Source organism: Aphis gossypii, chromosome 2 (genome assembly GCF_020184175.1).
Source record: "Aphis gossypii isolate Hap1 chromosome 2, ASM2018417v2, whole genome shotgun sequence".
NCBI classification, from domain to species: domain Eukaryota; kingdom Metazoa; phylum Arthropoda; class Insecta; order Hemiptera; family Aphididae; genus Aphis; species Aphis gossypii.
Window position 1 is genome coordinate 12,429,961 of NC_065531.1, and position 25,164 is coordinate 12,455,124.

The 25,164-nt window shown below is 24.3% G+C and overlaps 1 protein-coding gene across 8 annotated transcripts in view; it reads left to right on the top strand.

The window, feature by feature from the left end:
• The first annotated feature begins 9,616 nt into the window (after window positions 1–9,616).
• The window catches only part of LOC114129027 (potassium channel subfamily T member 2), a 151,765-nt gene continuing 136,217 nt past the window's right edge, over window positions 9,617–25,164 (top strand). For 4 of the 8 annotated variants that reach the window (XM_050199631.1, XM_027993646.2, XM_050199630.1 and 1 more), the window contains exon 1: window positions 9,618–10,093. The gene's annotated coding sequence lies outside the window, so the exon portion shown is untranslated. Of the gene's footprint in view, window positions 10,094–19,197; window positions 19,346–25,164 lie in introns of those variants that run through there. The other 4 variants (XM_050199636.1, XM_050199633.1, XM_050199634.1 and 1 more) reach the window with 4 other exon arrangements.

The following is a 25,164-nucleotide window of genomic DNA, read 5'->3' on the forward strand; positions in this document are numbered from 1 at the left end:
AGAAATAGTTATGGAATTTACATCAAAATTTAAATAAGTGTTTATCGTATTCTATCTAGGTATATAAAATAAATAAAAGCATTGATGATTAAATAATGATACTGGATAACAGAAGTTATATTTATTTTATAATTTCGATCAGGTCGATTTTAATATGTTTGTGTTATAGAGATGTATTATAACTTCAGTTAAACCTAGATTAATATAAAAGTATGTAATATTATGTTACAGATATTATTAGTTAATGTTATGTTTTGCTAATTTTTACTACAATAGTTTATAATTAAGATGATCGATTCGTTTTATAGTTATAATCGTTATAATAAATTTAGTTAAAATTATTTTGGAATTATTAATACTTTAAGCTGTTAATATATTACTCGTCTTTTATTAGTACATACTTTTGAAGTCGAAAACAAATAAAGTTGATAGAAATCTAATACTATTACAAATACTATATATCGTCATCGATAAATTAAAACAAAAATTAAACACTATAAATTATTTAATATTATTATAATCTAAATTAAAATACAATAGATTAATAGATGTATACCATTATTTTGAAATATACATACCTATATATTTTTTTAATTTTAATTACTTTAATTTCATATACGTGCAATTTTAAAAATAAATATAAATTTAATTACAGCTGGTACAGTTGATTACATTTGATGGAAGTTTATTTAATATATCGAAAGGCGTTAATAAAAGTTAACTATTAATCTCACATGTTTCCTAGAGTGGTTATTTGATGTAGATGGAATAGTATAGTTTCTTTTCACGAAGTACACACTAGAAAAAAGAAAAATTGTTTTGTACTTAAAATTGTTTGTCTTGATCAACTTTATCGTAACTAACAGCTGACACCATACTGTAAATCACGAATAAAGGTTTGAAACCAAATAAAAAATAATGAAAAACTGAAATAACTCGATATTGTAAAAGAAGTAAATTAGTTATTAAATTAAGAATGGTGAAAGAATGATAAATGTATTATATTTAATCCAATTAAAAATATATGTATGTATAGTGTATACCAAAGATTTGATTGAAGTTTAAAAAATAAAATAATAACTTTTATAGTGTAAGTAATATTATATTAATTATTGATGATAATATATTATGAATGTAGTATTACATTACAGTATTAAAGTTATCTATACAGAATATACTATAATTTAAAATTTAGCATTTTAGTCATATTTTACTAAAATTTCCCACACTAATGATCAAATTAAAATGTTTAAACTTGTATACTATTTACAATTTTCAATGATACAATAACAAAACATGTTTTTCAAGTTTTTCATTTAATCCTATCATATAATAATAATAATAAAAATAAAAATAAAAATAATTTATTTTAATTAAGAATATATTTGTTTTATAAACTAAATACATAATATTATACCCTATAGTAGTATCGAAAATCGTTACTCTTCAAAAATCAAAATGTGTACCACGTTCCTAACTTGTATCGTTATAAAATAATCTATCTTGAATTTCATGATATTAATGATATTCGTGACTTGAATTTTTGAATAAAAATTAGAGATTTAAATAAAATGTGATTCATTTCTCCAAAAATCAGGATGGTCTGATTAATTTAGTAATACAATTATTTTAAATGTAGGTAATATCATTGATTTAATATAATTCGTGTTTGCCTATCAATGTATCTCGATCTAAAAAATAAAAATAAAAAATGTTATACTGCATTTTTAGTTATTTCCAAATGGCCACGCTGCTGAGAAAAAAAATCTTATACCTGTCAATTGTTATTAAAATATATTTATTGTTTAGCAATCACCACAATCTCAAATTGTAAATTATCATTTTGTTCACTAGTAACTAGAGTGGTTAATATCATAGTAGATAGCTAAAAACTATTTTTTATAATATATACTATAGTAACCTTACTTTAGAAATCGTGATGAGTGACAGCATTGACAGCTAGATATTAAACATTTGCGTTTTTCATATAAACTGGAAAACATTACATAAATACCTAAGGTATGAACTTAAAACAAAACAATGACACCTCATTCAGTAACGATAGAGTTTTATTTTGTTAATATTTAAAAAATGATATAATATATATTATCGAATTGCAATCGTGGGTAGAGTTTATAACTTATAAGTGACGTTATCTGTTGCATAAATATTTTATACATACAATAGGTGTCTAAAATACATATCTATTTTATATTAAGAAATTCAATACTCAAATCACTAATTGGAAATCCGATACATTGAAAAGTGTTCAATAGATAGATATATTATACGCAACGTAAGATGAAATTCAACTATTGACTATAATATATTTTAACAGTTATTGTATACGTGATAATATGAACACATCTACCTACAGATTAGTAATAATTATCATTTGACATGTTTTTAATTAGTATTGATCTAAGTACATTTTAAAATATTATGATTTTAAACATAGTTAAAACAATTCAAGATTTTATTATAGTATAAGACGTAAGTATAATATTGAAGTTAATACTAACTTTTAGAATTTATCTAGTCCAAACAATATTGTACCTTCAAAATATTAACGTTTAACTTCAGAAGATATTAAGTTTTTTTTTTTTTAATAAATATATTGAACACTAAATCTAAAAATATTAAAATTAAGAAAATTGTTGTTTTTATGTTGAATAATAATTAAATATTACCAATATATAAATTAATCAACATTTTTTTATGTATATTTATTACGTTTCTGTTTTTATATTCGAAATAACAATTACATACAAGTTTAATAAAATAAAAACTAAAAAAATAACAACATAGCTCACTCCTTTTTATTCAATAATGCAGTTATTTAAATTTGGATTTTTTAAATATAAGTATTTTAACATCATATTATGATTTCAAAATTACATTGATAGATACACTATCAAAATTTACAATTTGTAAAAATAGTTCTAGTGTAATAAATACTAAATTCAATATTTTGAATTAGGTATATCATCGTTTCAAAAAAAAAATGATCCACTTAATATACAATAATAAAGGGGGAAAATGGGGAAATTGTTGAAAAACAGATGTCTGTATTGTAATAAAAAAACTCCTTAAGTAGAATAAAAATTCTTAAGAATTTTAAAATATGGTCTTTGAGTGATATTTCAAAATTAAGATTTCAATAAAAAAAAAAAAAAAAGCATGTTTAGTGATCACTCCGTAAAATGGTCTACGAAGCATTTAATGCAATAATTTAAATTATTATATTCTTAAATGTCTTTCCAGTTTATCATACTGTAATTTTTTTCAAGATTATCATCCTATTGCCACGGAGATAATTAAAAAATTAAAAAAATATTTCTTTTTAATATACGAGTATTACAAAATATATCACAATAAATGTTTATTATATCAGTAATTTGTGTTTATATTTTTTGTACATTTTGCGCTACAAATAGTTCCTATTATTTCGTAGTATAAATTGTGCTTAAATAATCTTTGTATTTAAATTCAAATGTAATTTAGTTTACACAAATATATACTCGTACAGACAATATAAAATACAAATTATATAAACAAGTACTTTATGAAGAATAATTAAAATAATATTTGTCTGTTTTAATATTAAATTAAAATATCGGTATTAAATAAATCAGCATTTCTTAAATTGTGTTCCGTGGAACTCTAGGGTTCCGAAAAACTAAAGTGCTTTTTTTCAAAATTTTCAAGAAAATCTAAATAAAGATTAGTAGTGACTAGCGGGAAAAAATATTTCACGCGTAACAACTATTGAAACAAATTACAGAGTCTAATTATCGAGGTGTAATAACTTATTGTTGAAAGCTAAGTGAACATAAAAAAGGTTTCCACGGATAAAAAAGTTTAAGAAACGCTGAAATAGGTTATTATTTATTATAATTGAAAAAAAAAACATTGATTAATATCTATTTTAATACATGTATAATATAATGTGTTTAAACTTTTTTATATGTTGTAGTACCTACTCACAACATACCAACATTTCTACATAAGGTATGCTATTATACGTTGATTTAAAATTCATACAACTCAATTATTGTTATTAGAAAGACAAAATTTAAACTTTAATAGCTCACAGAAATTTAAATATCACTGTACAAAAGATTGCTGTAAAATATTAGTCACTACGATCTGAAAGTAAGACTGACGACGAAGTTTAAATGAAGCGGTAGCACATTCCGCGGGATTTTTGTTTTTAAATTGGATTTTCCCGGTGACCATAAATTTATAGATGGTATAAGGTGTCGGCCATAAATAAGTGACAACGTGCACAACAGTAAAATTAAACTTGTATCAAAAGTTCAAAAAAAGAAATTCACATAGATATTTTGTATAAAAAGAATGTATAGTGCAGAACGACGTGCGTAAAATGAATCTACCTACTTAATGCATTTAAATGTAACTTTATGGTGCAAGACAGTAATCATTTTACTAAATGAGCACTAACGTCATAGTATATATTATATGGATATACTTCTTATAAATAAAAAAAATATATAAATGAAATTTTTTCGCGATTTATATTTTTTGTACACTTATATTTTAAAATAACAAAAATTGTTTGAGAAAATATCATTATTTTCAGTATTAATATCCAATTTCATCAACATTTGATATTCAAACTCTTATAAAAAATAATAACCGTGTATTTTTAATATTCAGGTTATTCATTTTTGAATTACAATAAAACAACAAAATCAAACGAATTTTTTGAAAACTGATAATGCGTAAATAATATTGTTATTCCGTAAAATTTTTGAAAAGTACTAGAATTCATTCACTCTTGACCTCACGATGAATCGAACAAATCCAATTTTTTACTAAATATAAGACTTAAGATTAAAGTATTTTATGTTTTATTGCATATCGATAATAAATATGTTTGAGCAATATTTAACTTATTATTTTTGAAGCTGTAGGAGCTAAGAGTATTTTGGAATTTTTTAAAATATATTATATTTCAATATCTACAGTCACGTAAATAAAAAAAAAAAAAAAAAAAAAAAATGAAAAAATGACGAAGTTAGTAGGTAAATTATTATTCTGTTATAGGCACTAGGTACTTTTGATGTATAGGTAGCACTTAAAGTATGTAAAGACAATATTATGAGATATTATCGCTACTCGAAAAATGTTCGTATTACACACTGGGTAGGTTTATATCACATACAATTTCTTTTTAAACAAATTATATTATTTATTATATAGTTACTTACAGGCAATTCACCTTTAAAAATATAATTTGTTTTCACTACTATATAATATGAAAGTGAAGGCATATTAAGCATTATTGTACGTAGATTGATATCATATTTTCATCTCCACTTAACTTTAATATTTTAAATTGAAAAAAGTTGAAAATAGTCTATTACATCCGATTAATTTGTTAATCCAGTACAAAAATAATTTTATCTCTATCATCAAAAACTCGAAGACTAAATAAAAGTAATATAAATATACACATTCAAAAAAGTCACTTTCTGTAAGTTTTTTTAATGTTATATTAATTAATTTTTATCTACCAGAAAATGTTGTCATAGTGTATAATATCAATTATCTGTTTATATAGTGTTACAATGAATTTGTTGAGTATGAATCTTGTTAAAGTCAAATGCATTTCGATTTACGAAAAATATTATAAAATAAAATTTTCATAACAGACAGATAGTACTTACAATCTATACAATTGTCATGGAAATAAGATGTCACTTAACATTCCAGGTTATTTTCAATTTTCTCTAATCTTGGTATTTTTAGAGTGTGTCTGACATACCTGTTATTGCATACTGAAAATTCATTTAATCTTTTATTGATAGTTAACGTTACACAAAAATTAATTTTCATAAAACAAATTCCAAGAATAATATTGAATGAAACAAACGTTTACATTTATTAACTGTGAATTTTCATAACATGTCATAAAAAATAAACTCTATAATGTTCAACATTAAGATGTGGATCAATGCCATAAGTTTTATTTTAGAAATCACTAATATGATTTAGAATTTAATAAAAATATTCATACAAATAAGATTATCAAAACTGTTTTAACGTTAAAAAAGTGTTAAATAATTCTATTAGGTATAAATGGTTTCTTTTACGTTTTATTAAAAATGTATAAATATGTACTAAACTTCAGTACGTTTTTCTCATTCTTTAATCATGTGACCTGAGCATAATTTCATGTAAAATAAAAGTTTTTATAATCTTGATACTTAAATGACACTGAAATATATGTTGAAAATTGTATTAACTCTAAATGTAGACTGTTGTTTATTTCAATTAGTCCGGTTAAAAGAAAAAGTCTTAAGAAAAGAGTGACCAGTTAAGTACTTTTAAAATATATTTTTAATATCTTATTTTGTAGAATATTTTTTTTTTTTTAAATACATACAATTTCGTTTTAATTCAAAAGATTAAATTCAAGCTCAATAGTTAAATACATTTATTATTAACATTTATGATGAGTATAATAAAAAATGTATTGGTTGAATTATAGTTTTTGAATAGTTAGAATACTATACATATTGAAATGAAATATTTACTTGTATAAAAGTTAATTTAATCAAAGTTAAAATGAAAATAAATTATTATAACTTTATAAAATATATTGTCTATATGAGTTACAGAATAATGCATAAGTAAAGAGATAAAAATCCGTTTTAAAATCGTTGAAATCATTATTATTATTCTTCTTTTTCAAAAAAAAATGATTTTAAAAGTATTAGTATGAAAAATAAAACAAAATAAGACATACAAATATTTAATTATGCATATGCATTAAAATTAGTTAAACATAATATTATATCATATTATACAAAACCAGTACAATCTTAAATTTTTAAATTGATAAATAAAACAAAATTCTATATTCCAATGGAAAAATAAGATTACACATTTTACACGACTATTTGAGGTCGGTCACCCTTATCTTTAACTTCCATAAGTCTCTGCTCCAAACTTTTTCTCTACTCCAAACACCTATTTTTAATTATTTCTTATTTCGTATTAATCATTTTTAATAAAAGTAAATTATAATAAAATTGAAATAATGCTTGGATTAAGCAATAAAGAGCAATCACTGCAGATTACCCTTTTCATTACCTATTTCACAAAAATTTTACTACCATACTTTGCTCCATAGCTATGCGCCTATGCAGTATGTTAAAAAATGCGCAAAACATAAGGTGATGGGTATGAAATGAAAAAAAATAATTTAAAAAAATAAGTTTGAGATGAGACTATAGGAGAAGATTATGGCTTAGTAAATCTTAGTCGAACGAAAGATACTAAAATTGATCTTAACGGCCGAATAATGTACGCTTCTATTCATATTAATGTCCATCATGCCTAACCGCAAAAAAGTTAATCCAGAAAAAAATTTAAGACGGAAATCTTAATACTTCAATAGGAGTTAACTTGAACGAAGTAACACTTGAGAAATATTTTATTTTGAAAGACGCGTTTACTTGTTTTTAGTATGAATACATCGGACACAACCACTATTTCAGACTATATAGTAAAAACATTTAAAACAACATTAAAAATATATCGACAGAAGAGATAGAATCCTCAATTTCTTATTAAAGAAGCCAACATAAAATTCATCAATTTAATAGAAAACTCATTAATCCGCCAACAACAATCCAAAATGGTAATTGATAAATGTTCGAAACATATAGTAATAATATAACTAAGTCCACGAACCCTTTCAACAGAATAAAATGTTTTCAAATTAGTCACAAAACAGCACCAAAAACACCATCGTCATCTAGTTAAAAATTACTAAATGCGACATACTCACATTTACATAAAAATTATACTGTAGATAGCTGAAAAAAAAACAAAAAAAAAATTACTGTTGTGTAGGTAAAATAACAGTTTGAATTTATTTTAATACTCTGTCAGTATTTGTTAGTGTTATTAGTGTATAGAACTATTGAACTCGCGTCGATCGTTATTTGCGTATAGCATTGCGTATGTACACTCAATAGTATTAAATATTTTGAACTGATGAGTATTATACCTATCACTGGTTATAATCATATTACCAAAGAACTACTTAAATTATATAGTTGATTAAAACAATATTAATCACCAATGTGTGTGTATCACTGTTAAATTCTGATTCCGAAACACGGGCAATGGGCATAGTTATTTTACCATGTAATATAGTATAATATAACAAATGTATACCGAGATTGAATATTAAAAATAAAAAAGTTTTACTAACAACTTTTACAATTTATAAATAAATTGTTTTATGTTTTTAATTAAATAATAACACACAAATAAGTTTTTATTTATAATAATAATTTATACTTCAACGATTTTAATCGAGAGTTATTCAAAGTAAGTATACTGTACATAATACATATATTATTGTCAAAGACAAATGGATAATATTATTTAACAGTGAAGTTTTATATTTAATACGTATATTATACCTATAAAAAATATGTTTAACACACTAAGATGCTGTCTACTATAGTAGGCACAATAATAATATCTTTTTTTTATTTACGTTTTACGAGATAATACGGCATATTATAACTGAGAGCGACGCGAATTCAAAAACAAATCGCATAAGCATAATAACTACATAATTCATTAAATGTTATGACAAAAACATGCATAAAATATTTTATTACATTTGATTTTAAATTAGAATACAGTAAAATATCACTGTAAAAATGTATTATTTTTTTTCGAATAAAAAGAAAAAGTCGACAAATATTCATTGTATATGCTATAATGTGAACACGACTTTCATGGTGTTTTTTTTTTACAGTTTTTAGTACGACATATTATTAGACCATTATTATTTAATGCCATTGTAAAATGGGTCATGACGATAAAGTATTATTTTTGGCGTTTGGTGTTTACTCGTTGATCTATCCCTGGCTGTCACCGATCCGCTGTAAACGACTTGACTATAGAAAACCGAACCTTCGTTGTACAATGTACAATGTGTTTAATTTGTTCAATGTAATTTAAATCCATTTATCAATCTTTTTTTAAAAAAAATGATAGTCTTAAAAAAAATTCCTTCTCATTTCCAGTACATAATCCAGTATTATAGAAGTTAGTCTTCGCGTTTCGCCATTTCCTAAAAATAAACTTGACATGACAATACACATTAAGTGTGTAAAACCCTGTAGACCGTCCTACACACACACCCACACACACACACACACACATATATATATATATATACATATATATATATATATTTAGGGTTAAATAAAGAAACCAAATCATTATTGCAAATCGACAAGTTAACGTTGCGTTTTCCTCATATTATTAGTTTCATCATTATTATCGTTTTTATTTTGTTCTCGAACGTAGACTAGACTTTCCTATTGCTATGAGCTCATAACGTCCGTCTACACGGAAAATAATATATATATATATATATACGGTCAGAAATACGAGTATATTTATATGGTGACGTGACGGGTTTTTCGAACGATCGCCGTGGCGGCGGCGGCAGTGGTGGCGATGTTGGCGGCGACGGTCGCAATAATCAAACGTTTGCCACGTCCGATCGGGCGCGTTTACGCGAAAAACCTCCGCCGGCGTGTTTCGCCCCGGCGTGGCTTGTTACTACCATACGACCCGCGGAACACGTGAGAAACCCGCTGACTGCCGCGCGGTGCGGTCTCTCCTCATTCGCAGAGCCGGTCGCGACGCGTACCATGTGGCCGCGCATCGTGAGAATAAGTTAAACGCTCCGACGACCGATAACGTACAATACTAATATATTATTATAATATTGTTATTAATACGTCTCGGCGACAAATCACGTTACGATGTAAAATACGATAATATTACGATATTATATAGTATACGTTTTTATTTCGTTACCGTTCAAAACGACGACGACCCGACGACACCGACAAGCGGCATCGATCACGACGCGTATCCGTCCGACCCGGCTCGTGTCCGTCTGCTGTTCCGCCCAGCCGGCCAGTGTCGAACCTACCCCGCGGGCATGATCGCCCGTTGAACCGGCACGTCCGAATGTCGGCGCGATCGCCCACAAACGCCGTGTAGCCGACTACGCACGACACAGGTAAGACGAAAACACAGTCTACGACCGTCGTACTATGTATAGGTATCTGTTATTAGCCGCCGTACGCGTTTCCGGTCCGGTATCGTCCCCGACGGCCGTCCGCCGACCCGGAAAACGAAAGTGTTTTTCGCGCATTCACTCCGCCCGGTCTAGACGAAGGTCGATGGTCGTGAGCTCGTTACGATGACGATAATATTATATACTTACAGTCCTCGTTTAACCTCCTTCGGCGTATACATCGAACGTTTTAATGTCGCGTATAAGCATTGGATACGTAATGACTATAACGTATTATATAAAATTAATATTATCTACGATAATTGGCCCGTAATGAGATACGTCATAAACAATTTATGTTAGGTATATTATATAGGCACAAACAGTATAAGATGTATTCAAAAATAATGATTAACTATCAAAAATTATTAGCCTGACATTCCAAATAGCTTTTACAACGATGATGATAATAATAAAAACAATACGTGGTTGTATAGGTAAATTATGACCAATGTTTACACCTACTAAACATGACCAATTTATACAGTTTTTGGCTGACGATAGAGTGGGGCCTAGTGAGGTAACCTCCCTGGCACCCCACTTAGTCTGAGTGCCTTTCTAGCGCACCCTGTGAAGGCGTCTACATCTTTCGTAGAAAAATATCGAAAGGTACCCGACAATTTTGTAGTGTCAACAAAAATATTATGATACAATTAAAGTGGAAGTCATAATTTTGAGTTTTACAGCGATATATTAAAATATGTAATACCTACGTGTAACGATTTAGAGGAGCTAATCAGTTGGTTGATACGAACGATTTTATTGCGTAAGAATTGATAACGTAATATTATTAAATATTGAAAATATCATTTTTTAAATTGATTGAAAAACGCGTTTTGTTTGAGTTTTATCGATTCCATTGCTTTGGTAATAATGAATTCAAAACAATAACTGTTCTAATGGATTTTTCAAAATGTTAAACCTTTTTGAGGTCATTTTGACTTAAAATATTATCATTACGCAACAATATTGTTATGAGTTTGTACCTTACATTTTACAACACAAATTATTAAATAATAATGCTTTTAAAACAAAATACGTTCAATAGTCACGATAATTACTATGTCAATTTAAACTGTACCTAATCATATCTTAAAATTCAAAATTTATTTACCCAATTTCAATAAATATTTTACAGGAGTTTTAAAATAATCTTTTTGAGTAATACATAGCTTAACATAATATTTGAGTACAATGTGATTACATTTTATCCTTAAACTAGTATTAAATAATTACTGAAATTATATACAAATCATTGCAACACAACAACATTCATACTACGAAAGTATGAAAAGTACCTTTATAACTTTTTACTCGTAAACATGTGCTAAGTCTATAATTGTTACAAAACACTAAAAAGTACTGCTTGAATAAATTAAAAATAAAATCGTATATCAACTGATTTAATTAGGTATATCAATTATTACAAAAAAAATATATTTTAAATTTTGTTGTTTTAAATTTATAGCTATCAATTTCTTTTATAGGCAGACACATTAAAATACTTTTGTAATAAAGTATTTTCGTTTTCAATCTATTTATTATACTATTTTAGAAATACGTCATAAATCATAAGTTTCACATAGGTAATTAAATCCAACTACTTATATTTTAAAAGCCATCAACTGTGATTGTATCATTAAGGTGAAACACTTTATTTGTAGATTTAGATGATAAAACTTTTCAAATTGTACTTAAATGTTTTTTTTTATCAATTTAAAAATTACATTTTTAAATAGCTAATAATATATATTTAATTCCTCAAAGTTTAAATTTATTTTAAATACATTTATTTTTCAACTAATACTTGAAAATTATAAATACATTTAAAAGGATCATATAATAAATAGATCCTTTTAAAGCGTAACAACATTACCAATTTCATAATAATAATGAGGGGTTCGTTATAGATTATAAATTAATTAACCTCGATAGTATTACCATGACACAAGACCTAAATCCTTATTAACTCGCGTAGATATTAATTCAATTTGTGGATAATTACTTTAAATAACACTTAATATTAAGGCTGTTAATATATAAAATCAATGAACAAAAGTTAAATGTTTAGTTTATTTTTAGCAGATACAGTTATAAAATTATAATTGGAACAAATAAAACGTAATGTCTACAAATCAACTGAAACATAGAATATAAAGAAAAATGTCATATTATTCTTATTTAAGTTTGAAAGTTAATTAATTTTTAATAATTGAGAATTAATTTTGATCTAACTTTAATATCATAAAATATTTTAATGGACAATAGGTACATTATATTTATAATTTTTTATATCAATCAATATTTAGTATCACATTATATTATCTTTTTTTAAAAATAAAATAAAAACATGATTTAAATTTAATCTTTAATCAGATAACAATGTAGCTAAGTATTCAAATTCCTTATTTTAATTAAAAAACGTAAAAGATAAGTACTTATAGGAAATGTAAGATGCTTGATGTTTTCTTGTAATCAAAAAACCCCTTCTTGTAATTTATAAAAAATAAAAATTGATAAAACGGAGTTGGTGAAAAATCTAAAATCGCATTCATGTAAAAATTACATAGTATTTGAATAATTCAAAAAAAAACGTTGACATTTTTTATGATTTAATATTATATTTTTATATAATTTATGATGACGTAATACCTTAATGATTATTCTAAGTTGTTATTGTTACGGCTGGAATTTAATGGTTGTAAGACGTGTTAAACATTTTCATACTGCATACATATTATTGTCTATTGACTATTGTAAAAAATCTTTATATATTTTATTTACATATTTGAAATACTGATAGTCAATAATGTATTAATTTACAAAGATGATAAATGTTTTATTTTTCTTGTGATTACCACCACCTCTAGGAACAGTAAAAATGCTTTGATTTTCCATTTAGAGTGTGGTATATGGCAAAACATTGGACCTAGTTGGTATTTTTTAGAGAGGAGACGAATCAAATAGAAGTAAATTCCTCGTAATTTTTAAAATAATAATAATAATGAAAAAAATATTAACAACCAAAATTGACAAAATCGATTTTGATTTTTTTTTTTTGCATTTAAAAACGAACAACTATTTATTTTAAATTTGTGTCAATTATATTTTTAGATTTCAATCGAAAAGTTAATTAATACATGGTCCTAAGTAAGATATTATAGCGATTAAAAAATATTTAAATACGCACATTTTTTTTTATTTGCAGCTTCAAAATTTTAAACGTTTACTTATTATTTGATATTAAAAAATTTAAATAATTTTTAATTTTAAAATTTGAGGCTTTCAAAATTTATTTCAAAGTTCCTCATAAATAGTTCTTATTAATCAAATGTCACAAATTTAACAGCACCGAGAAGAAACCCTATCCTCTTCTTTCCTTTGAATAATCATTAGACTAGATCAAGCTGTTACAATTAAACTAATCAAATACATTAAAATGGCAAATATTTATTTATTTTTTATAGAAATTTCAATTCAATATTTGACAAAATATTATTATTTAATCGTTATTTTGTTAAAATTTAATATTTTAATCATAGAAATTTAAAAATTTTTACCCGACACAATATATATTTTTATTATTTTCTTAATACAATTCATTTTTAAAAATATTTAAATTTAGTTATTTAGCTATTTTTACTTCAATTTTATTTACATTGTAATACGATATGTCGGTATTGATTTATGACTTATAAGTTAATAATAAATAATAATATTATGTGAAATAATATTGTAATAATTACTTTATTATAATATTATTCAATTTATTTTTAGAAAAATATAGTTCAACCAAAAATATTATTAATAGAAAAATTAATTACTATATAGAACAGGCAAGTTCTTCAATTTTTTTTATGTACACAGATGTTAATTATTTTTTGAAAAATGTATAGTCTAGACTCTAGAGCCAATTAAAAATAACATACTCTTCTTAAACTTAAATAATTTTTCATGTAATGTTAGCAACCAAACCTAAAAAACGAACAACTGATAATTTATTTATTTTTTTTTTACTAAACTGTGTTTAACATTTTAAAAAAAACTATTCATTGAAAACATAAACGTTTAGGGTTAATTTATTTAATAAATATGAGAATGGACTGCTTGAAATTAATTGCTTTATTTCATGTAAATATCCTCTTCGATTTGTTTAGTACTCTCTCCAAATAAATCCTTGCAGCCTAGTAATATTTATTAACTCGGACAGGTAGGTATTTATTCACTATTATTTTTATCCCAACATTACTACGCAGCTGTCGATGTCAAATTGTATTGGATACTTAATTAATTTATTAAGATTTAAGAGCTTTTTTTTTATCTTGATTTCGACTATGAGGGACCGAAAATCAAAGATAATATTTTTATTGTATTTATACTTAACAGCATTTCACTTTATGGTGTAATGAGTTTTTGAAAAAAGTTAAGTAATACTATATTATTTCGTTGTTTTCAAAACGTAATCAACTTTAATAACACTTAACATGCAATTATATTATCTACTTATTCATAAAATATATTTTTTCAAATAATCGTGTTAGTTCGATTAATTATATTTTTTTTTTTTAAGTTATTATAATATCACACGTCTAATGCGGGTTTTAAAATACAGTGAAATCATAAATACAGTTTTTCGAGTTTTAAAATACCTGATGATAAGTATAGCTATATAGTCTTTGAGTAATGTGTGCTTTAGTAGATGTGAAAATTTGATAGGATCATTTTTGATGGAATATCCACGAGACGACAATGTTATGTGCTTGTGATATATTTTTCAACACGAGTATTAAAGTATAAACATAGTTGAAACGTCTGAAAATATGTGTTTCTTTACAGTTGTGTACTTATTTTCATCTGATGTATCTGTTGGTATACGTTATTTCCTATTTTCTAGTGTTTTTCAGTTCTCGCTCGCTAATAAAGTCCGTTGACCGGAAGTGTCCGTATAATGAGATGTGTCAAGCATTCGCATTCACTGCACGTCGTATATCTCAAGGACACTTATGTACAATCATATAAAATAATTTTCTTTTCAATTATATACCTGGAGTATACACATAATAATCATGTTGATTTAAGGTGATGATTCGTACAAGTATATTTTATATTTATATGGGTACCTATGTTAAATTTTAGAATGAAATGTTCATATTATGGTTTTTTTAAGATATTTATGGGACATATTATATTGAAGCAGAGTCAAACTATACTAATATGTATAGTACACATCATTCGTTTAATAAAATACATAATATGAATTGCAGCATATCTACAAATGTTTTGAAAACGATGAAAAATAATGATTGACTAATTTTTTTTCTATGCGTGTATAAGGACATTAAAATAATATATTTATATACGTGTTTTCTTAGTACTATTATTATTTTTTTTTTAATTTTAATTGAACTGCGATTGTAACTTTAAGTAAAATGTTGGTTCTTTCAAATCTTATAATCACACTTTCTTTATTAAATAATAATCAATAATATTTATTCTGTTAGAAAATCAATAATCAATAATTATTATTATCGTATAATTTCTATGGATACAATATTATCAAGAAAAATATACAAAAAAGATAGGTTTAAGTTTCCAAGCATTGGTGATACATTTTCTACTAGAATTTACTTTCAAACAGGTAGACTACCTATACAGAATAATTTACCTAGATGGTCATCTTTATTTTATACTTTGATAATGTATTTATAATTATTCTGATATTTGAGAAATGTAAACAATACTATACTTTCCAATTCTTAGAATTTCTTATTTCATTCAAAAATAATCAGAGTAAAAAAAAATTTATTTTTTTCATCAAATAAATAACACTCTTTTTTACTATTAATTATTAACCAGACGTCATTGGAAAATATTGAAAAATAAAAATCTATCTTTGATTGATTAATTGTTGTGTTATTAATTTGTATGCACAAAGGATAATTTTTATCCTTAATAATACTAAGTATAAACTATAAAATACATGTCATATTTAGTCAAGTACTTGTTATACTGAGATAGTATAACATTTTAAGAAATTAACGTCTATTACTATATTATATTTCAAATTATCACAGAACATATTATTTTATAAACATATTATCATACATTTTTATCATTTAAAAGAAATTATAGATTTAAAACTAAAAATATAGTCGATCAAAATTTATATATTATATACATCCACATTAAAAAAAAAAAAAAAAATCTGCTTAACAAAATTAATAAAAAATGTGATCGACATTTAGAATAATTGAAGGTTTTAATGCTACATAAATTGTATAAATTATATACGGAATCTAAGTATTTTAAGTTCTTAAGTGTACTTAAAAATAGAAAAAATCAAATGTTTGTTAAATTCATTATTGGTGAGTATGCTTGGTGAATTGTCCTGTGTATAATTAAGATCAAGAATTTGTAATTAAATCCCTGATGGACAGTCAACTTTACTTCGTCTAGTTGGTATAAATTAATTACAACTGATATTCCTCAGGCTCCTTGTTTTCTTAACTATAATCTCTCCCGTAGTATTTTATAATATCTCATTTGCCAGGCTTAAAGATGATACACAACCGTTTACCAGCTCATGCCTTTAATTTAGAGCTTAACTCATATATCTACTGCTTTCCTCACCACACAGTTGATATTCTTGATTGTCAACATATATTTACTTTTCCATTCTTCGAAACTGTCTCAATTATTCGCCAAATCGCTATTTTAGTTTTAATTTAATATTTAAATTTATATGCATTAATTTTATTTAAATAGTAAATAATAAATTAGTTATTAAAAACAGTATATTTAACTATTGTATGCATCGAGTTTTATCATTATATAAGACATATTATGTATAATAATTAATAGTTGATTTATAATTTATACAGTTTATTACTTAATTTATTAAATTAACAGCTTACAAATGATGTATAAAAATGTGTAACTAAATTCAAACTTATACAAATACACTTCTCAACTATCTATTTAAGATCATAAAAATTTCATTACAACAAATATTAGTGAATACTTTGCTATTTTATTTTCATACTATAAATCATAGATATTTTTAACTTAAAATCCGATCACAGTAAAATAACATTAAATTTAGAGTTTTTTTTTTTTTTTTAATGTTTCTCTGTTTATATATTATTATATATTATGTTATATTATGTACAATAATATTTAAATTATGAATTCAAATTTTTATTTTTAATGATTTAAATGATTTCTTATGACTATTTTTTTTTAAAAAATGTGTATTTTATTTTATATATACATACAATTATTGAAAGTAATTATTTGATTAAAAAAACAATTTTGAACTTATTTACTTACAGGTTATTAAATCAAGTTCAATACGATTCAACGGGAATTGCATTTAAAATTAAAATTAAATATTTATCTTATTTATTAAAATAAAAAATATTTAAATAGCAGTATAGCACACAGAATCCTCCAAAACGATTGAAAAAAAGAATCAGTACAAAATAATCATTTGTTGATATTCTTTATTATAAACAATAAAATACGTAAAGAAAAATTAATTGCGGATTTTGGAGTGTCTTAAGATTTATTTACTCCACGTACACAGTACACGTCATATAAAAGATCCTTTACAATATAAGTACCAAATAACTTATAAGATAATCACTCTGTTTACCATTAGTGATTTCCGTTGTAATGATTACCTACCATTTATATCTGTTAATTTATTAAATAATCTGCAAGTATTATCTTTAAAATATATAGTATTTTAGTTAATATTGAATGCATCAAACATTCACAGATTATCATTAAACAAACAACTTCGTCATTCCACGATTTAATTAACTATAAGTTATAACGAATACTGCTTATAATTGAAATTCTGTTAATATTTTATACATTTTTTTCTTTCATTCATTACTTATGAATGTTTAAGATTAAGGTGGAATTTTATTGTTATATAACTAAAAGTAAAACATTGTGTTGTTGTTAAAACGATCATAGTTTAAGTGCTTTGTTGTTTTTGTTTTTGAAGAGCATAAAATAAACTATTATGAAAAGCCTATTCTTTACAATGTTTAAAGTGACAAAATGTTCTCAGTAGGTAGTGTACGCAAACGACATAAATTACAGATGTGAGAAGATACCCTGCAAAGATGCAACCCTTCTCTGACTTATAATTATTTATTTATTGACGAGGAAATTGTTGTGAATAAATCTTTATATTTTGGTGTACGTATATAAGATTACTCTGAGTCTATTTAAAATTTATTGTATTATTATTATTGCACTAACAAAATATTTCCTTTTCATAACTGTCGGTGAAGGTTTTTCATTATATATCATAGTGGCAGCGAAATGCCACAATATCATATTCATAATATTATATTCAACCGGCGCGCGGCGTCCTACAAAATAACGGCAAGCTAATTTTCATTCACAACAGACAACGCTGACAGAACAGCGACGTCAGAGTAAAGCGTTTGAAAGTAAAATCCGTTGTAAGTCCTTGGTTCCTATTTCGTAGAATATATTTACACACATACACTATAAAACTATACACACATTGTCATTATTCCACACATTGCGTTACTTTCTACCATCATACAGGGTGATAGTAAGTTGTCTTTTATTTGCTTGATCAACGTACACAATTTGACTGATTTGTTTTACAAATAATTTATATAATATATATATACATATATTTATTACAATAACACGATATTCATAACTGTATTAATAATATTATTGTAAGTACGCTAAAAATCGAATAGTCATGATAATATCGTCAAGTAGGTATAATCGAAAAAAGACAAACTACAAATAAATATGATAAGTACGTAGAAAATACGCCACTCGCTTACTTGCATGACAAAATAAATCTTCAAATCAATCAATAAATTCAGATATTGCAGTTCAATTATTGTTTGTAGTTAACATTTAGTTGAAATTATATATTTTTCGATGCATTTGTTTTCTTAACACCCTGTATTACGTATTGGAGCTATGGGAATGAACAATGAAATTAAATGAAATTTGATGTCAGAATTAATATTATACTGTATATATGTTAGTTGGTGCCTTATGGAAGTGCAATAGCAATTTAACACGTCAGTTTGTCGTTTGCGTGTATGATAAATTTTAGTGTGTGTTTGTGTAACCATAATTGATTAGAATTTGAAGCTACATAAGACGACGATTGACGGTTCAAAATGGGTATGTTTTTCAGTAGTATTTGTTTAACTATTTAAGTATTATTATATCACGAGAAAATTATACACCCTTGTCCCTTATTCGTTGCTGTTTTACTTAAGTCTTCGAACAATTGTTTATCCAGTTTGAATGTTTGGTGTTGCAGTTGTATTTTATTATTGTAGTTAGGTAGGTAATTAATTATAATAATTTACTATGTGTGTTACGTACATCGATCATTATTTATTTTTAATTAAAAAAAAAAAAAATATAAAACATCGTGAAATTTAAATAAAAATTTATAATAATTTTTTATAAAAATATTATTGTATTTAAAATTTTAAAAATAAGTGGAATGTTTATATTTTGATATAAAAATAGTATCAATAAATTAAAATCAAATATTCTTGAATCATTGGACCTTGTATAATGTAAAAGGTATTATGGTTTAATTATTTTGTTATAAACTTGTTTTATGATGCGTAAAAGTAATGAGTTTGGGTCTTTTAGATAAACATTTTGTAGCTCTGACAGTTAATTGTTCATCAGAAATATTTCGATTATGCTACATAAATTACTACTCTCGACTATATAGCTTTTGTCATTTAACAGTAATTAACGTGAAGATTTTAAAATAAGTCAATAATTAACACAGGTCATTATTATAAATATATACATTTTAAAGGTTTTTATTTATTATGAGTATTAGCATAATAATTTTAATATATTAGTATCTATCCATCGTATATTATGTAGCCAATATTTACTACGTACTAAATATTTAAATGCAAAATGAATAATTTTTAATATTATTTTAAGTACTTATAATATTTGTTTTTTGAATAAATAACTATATTGTCTTCAAAATTTAAAAATGCATTAGTTACTTTCTACTATTTAAAAAAATTAAACCAATAAATAAGTATTTTAAAACTTAATTTGGATATTTTTAACAGCTTATACACTTTTTTTAATCTAATTTAAATTAATAAATTTAACTTTTTAATTTACAACTTTCAACATCATACACAAATAAAAAAAATTTATAATATTATTTAAATTTATCTATATTTTTGTACAGTTACAACTTACAAGCTTATTTTAATATAATAGCAATAAATTTATAATAATATATTTTGTCTGTAGATATTATATATTATTATATAACTTACATCACAGTCAATAAAATAATTGTCAAATAAAAATATTTACAGTGTAACATACAATGACTTATGGGACATAAGGACATAATGTTATAAGTCCTATGTTTAACGTTTTATTATAGCATAAACCAAGACTATTGTTTGTTTTAGGACGAATCAACTCTTGACCTTATAATGAAATCGATACTCAATGGACAGGAACATATTATCCCAAAAAAGTCGATATACTATGATTGAATAATCATATTATATAGCCTATGATATATAAAGTATTAGTACGCAGTTTAGTTTTTAAAAATCTTTAAATATTGGATTTGATTTTCATAAAAGTGTACACTGTTAAAATTACACTTGTTGCTTAAAATGTAATTGCTGTGTATAAACAGCATTTAATATATTATATGCATTAGTATAATTATTTAATTATTATGATAGATTATAGAACATTTTATATGCTACTGAAATATTATCTAAATATATTGTAAAGGTTTCCTTTAATTTATAAATCACATTTTATATTCAGATCCGTTTAATTCTTACAAACCGTATGCACTTCACATTACATTTTTTTCCTTCACATAAATAAATCTTAGGGTTTGAACATATTCAGTTAGTTATAATATGTTTAATTTGTAAAAACATGATATTATATTTTAATGTTTAAAATATTGATGGTGACCCTTAATTTTTGTCTCCGTGGTAGAAAACTGAACGATGAGGTAAAACGATATTATAGTAATTTGTTGAGATCGCGTGACTAGTTCATGGCTTCTAGTATTAGTCATTAGACTATAATAATTTTCATCTATTCACGTATTATGTATAAGTATAATAATAAATTGAAATACGTTATACTGCACACACACTTAATAAATTCTATTTCACCTATTTTTAATATCCCTATTTTTATTTATAACGTTCCGTGACGTTACATTTTATTTTTATAAATTAAAAGTATTGATTTGAAATATTTAGTAGTATCTACAACTGACCTTTAATAAAAATATATTGAGATTTTTGTATATTTTTAAACATAAATTATATATTTTTAAAGAGTTATTTCTTTCGAAATTTACATCAGAAACTATTATTAAATTGCTTACCTTGTGAACATCACTTAATTAATTTTTATTAATAAATATTTCCAAATACATTTTACTGAAGAATAATTTTTAAATAAGTAAACCTATAATAATATATATCTTTAATATAATTACTTATATCATTTACCTTGAATTATTGATCTTGTGCTGTAGTACAGTATTTCAATTATTTAAGAAATACAATTTTGTTAATGGTTATTATGAAATGAATAAATAATAATCGAAACTGCCTACCTTAACTTGATATAGGTACTAAAAAAGAAATTTCAATATTATCTTAAGAATTGTTAAATGTGTACCTACTTCACGTTGAATGTTATAAACGATTTATATATATAATATATATTATTTTTTCTAAACTAATACAAATCAAATCACACAAATTTACAAAATTCAAATAAATGAATTTATATAATTAAGTATTTCAGAGTAATATATTACACAAACTTAGTTTATCATACATAAGATTGTTTTCGATTTCGTAAAGAATAATGCGTTTTTTGAATCAATATTGGTCGGGGATTCCACTGAAATTTGAGTAAGCATCAATTCATGTTCTCTAGAGGTTTGTTGAATCTACTTTGGGGGTCCCAACTGAACCAATACCTACCGTTTAATGTTATCCTCGGGCACCATACTTTCGTTGAGAGAGAAATAAAGGCAGAACACATTTTTTTCTTTAAAAATAACTTTTTTTTATGTAGTTTTCAAACACAATTATTCCTGTTTCTGAGTGCATTTTTTTATTTAATATTTTTGTATGTATTAAAAAACCAGTCAAGCAGATTATTAAATGGTGTAATGAAAAGTAAAAACAGTATTACAAAACGTAATATTCGTATAAAAATAATGAAAGAGAAGAATATTAAAAGTATACTTAAAAATTATAATTTACTTTAATAAACCTAACCTAACCTAACCTTCTCCTATGTTAACGGGAGTAAGATATCAGAACTTAGGAGAGATAATTAAATTGGTCATAATAAATGTTAAATTTCCTACAACATTCCGCAACTATTTTGACGTGAACAGCGCCAGTGAAACGTAATCAGTTATGTGAATATAGAAGAGGAAAGAGGTATTCAATCATTATTTCTGTTGTTCGACCGGATATTATATATTACGCGCAGAGTAAAGTGTACGCCGACTGAACAACGATGATAGAACAACAGTTTTGAAATATTATCACATCCTTTAGCATATTGGATTAGGTCAGAATGGGCATAAAATCCTGACATCTACAAACACAGATCTTAATATCATTTGGTAAGTTTATTTTGAAAAAAAAAACCATCAAGCAAATTCTATTTTTTTTTCTTTTTTTTCTTAATGAACATATTATAAAAGTGTTAATGGATATTCGATTTATTGATGAAGTAAATTTATACTCTGTTACTTGGAAAAAATGGCAGGCTCGAGAGTCGATACTAAAAATCATTGTTGTATCAACGACACAGAATATAACCGTCAAACCAACGACAGTATTTTATTGCGATTTCAGTCGAAGTGATGATTTTTTTTTTTTAAATACATTTTAACTGAAGTATCAGAAAAGGTCACAAAATGGGTGTGTCAAATTATAAAAGTTTTATTTTCAAATTATATCGTTAGTCTTAAACATTGGTTAATCTTTTATTAAGGCGATGTAAATCTTATACATATAATTTAAGTGATAATAGGTATATTAAACATATCTGGTTCATAAAAGTTATTGGTAATATTATAATTCAATGAATACTCAGCATAGTGAACTAAAACATACATTCAAAACGAAATTAAAATACATAATTAATAAAATTTGTATTAATAATTACATATTATATCATTTAAAATCATTAATTATAATAACTAATTATAATAGTGATGAATTTTATTATTTAAAATTTCTATAAAAAAATTGTGTTTTCATTTATCTGTACTAAAAATATGCACCCAATCAAAAAGTTAAATAAAATAAAAAATAAATAATATTACGATCAAAAAAAAAAAAAAAAAATCATAGATAAATTAATAAATATTTTATATACTTATCTATTACCTACTTATAATATTTAAAACGAATACATTGATTTGTTTTAGAAACTGCACATACAATGTTTTAGTTATTTGAATTAGGTATACTTCGGTACTTAATCAAGAAATGTATAAGTCCAACCATCAGATGTGAAAATTAATAGTTTGGTGTACCTCCGCTTAATTAGTGAGTATAGGTTACATTCTCACAGTAAGTAAATATTGATGTTTGTGAATTATTTTTTTTGCATCCCATTTGCCATTTTTTTTTTTAAATTTATAAATCATATTATTTAATTACAAGGCAATTCTAGAGTTTAAGGGTATTTGATTTTTCTATTTTTTTTTTTTTTTTTTAATACACATAGTTTTGTAATATATACGAGCATATAAGACTTATAATATGTATATTTATATAAATAACTTAGTAATTTTTAAACATCTCCTTTTTGTTATATCCTGGTACTGAGCCTTGGTACAAGTTGTATAATGCTTTCTTTAAAAAACTCTCACGCTATCTTCTTCTTCTAATTCAAAACCTCAAAATTCAAGAGCTCCTTCTCGTATAGTCGTATATAAAATAGTTTGCAAGTAATAAAATGCAATATAAAATTTAATACAAAATTAACAAAATATAACAAAATCATAAATATAAATAATTTTAAATTACAAGTTCATTATAACATTACATTAAAATATATAGTAAACTATATAATTAGTAGTTTTACTATCAAAATTGATAGTAACTATTATCATTATAAATAATGGCATTTATTTTAAAATATAGATATACCGCAATATTACATCGTAATATCTACGTTTTACACAAGTCAATAATTTACAGCTAAATAATAATACGATAAATAATCATAAATAATAATACACGAATAATAAACCAAAATAAAGTAAACACCAAGCGCCAAAATTAGTAGCAGCGACCTAATAAAACCTTTGTTGTCGAAACAGGATACTACGTCACTGCATCTACCTTTACTGTATTGTGTATTACAATAATATATATGTATTATTATTTATTATTAGGTTAATTTCATGAGATTTGTTAAATTAATTATTCCATAATACTTATTAGCTATTATTCATTAAAAATAAATAAATTCAAGTGTCAATATTCGTAAAATTAATAATGTAATAAATATAAAATATTATTACTATTGATTTTATTTGAAGCATTTTTTAATAGAAGAAATAATTGAGTCATCGTAATATAAAAATAATTGAAACACTCTCTAGCAGAGAGAAAATTAGCCCTAAAAAATGTATTTATTATCAAAAGGAGTCTGTTTATTATTGAGAGTTCAGAAAGCATTAATAAATTACTGAAAAGCCAAAATAAAAAATCCATATTAATGAATACATTTATTTTTTACAATGATAATACTTCCTCTTATTAAAAGTACGTAAAACTATACGTATTTATACATATTGAAAATATCAAAATAATTAATTCCATTAATTTCTGAACTCATATTATAATACTATTATTATAGTTGTTTTACATGTTGTATTTTAAATAATGAAGTACAGTACAAAAAAATAAATACAA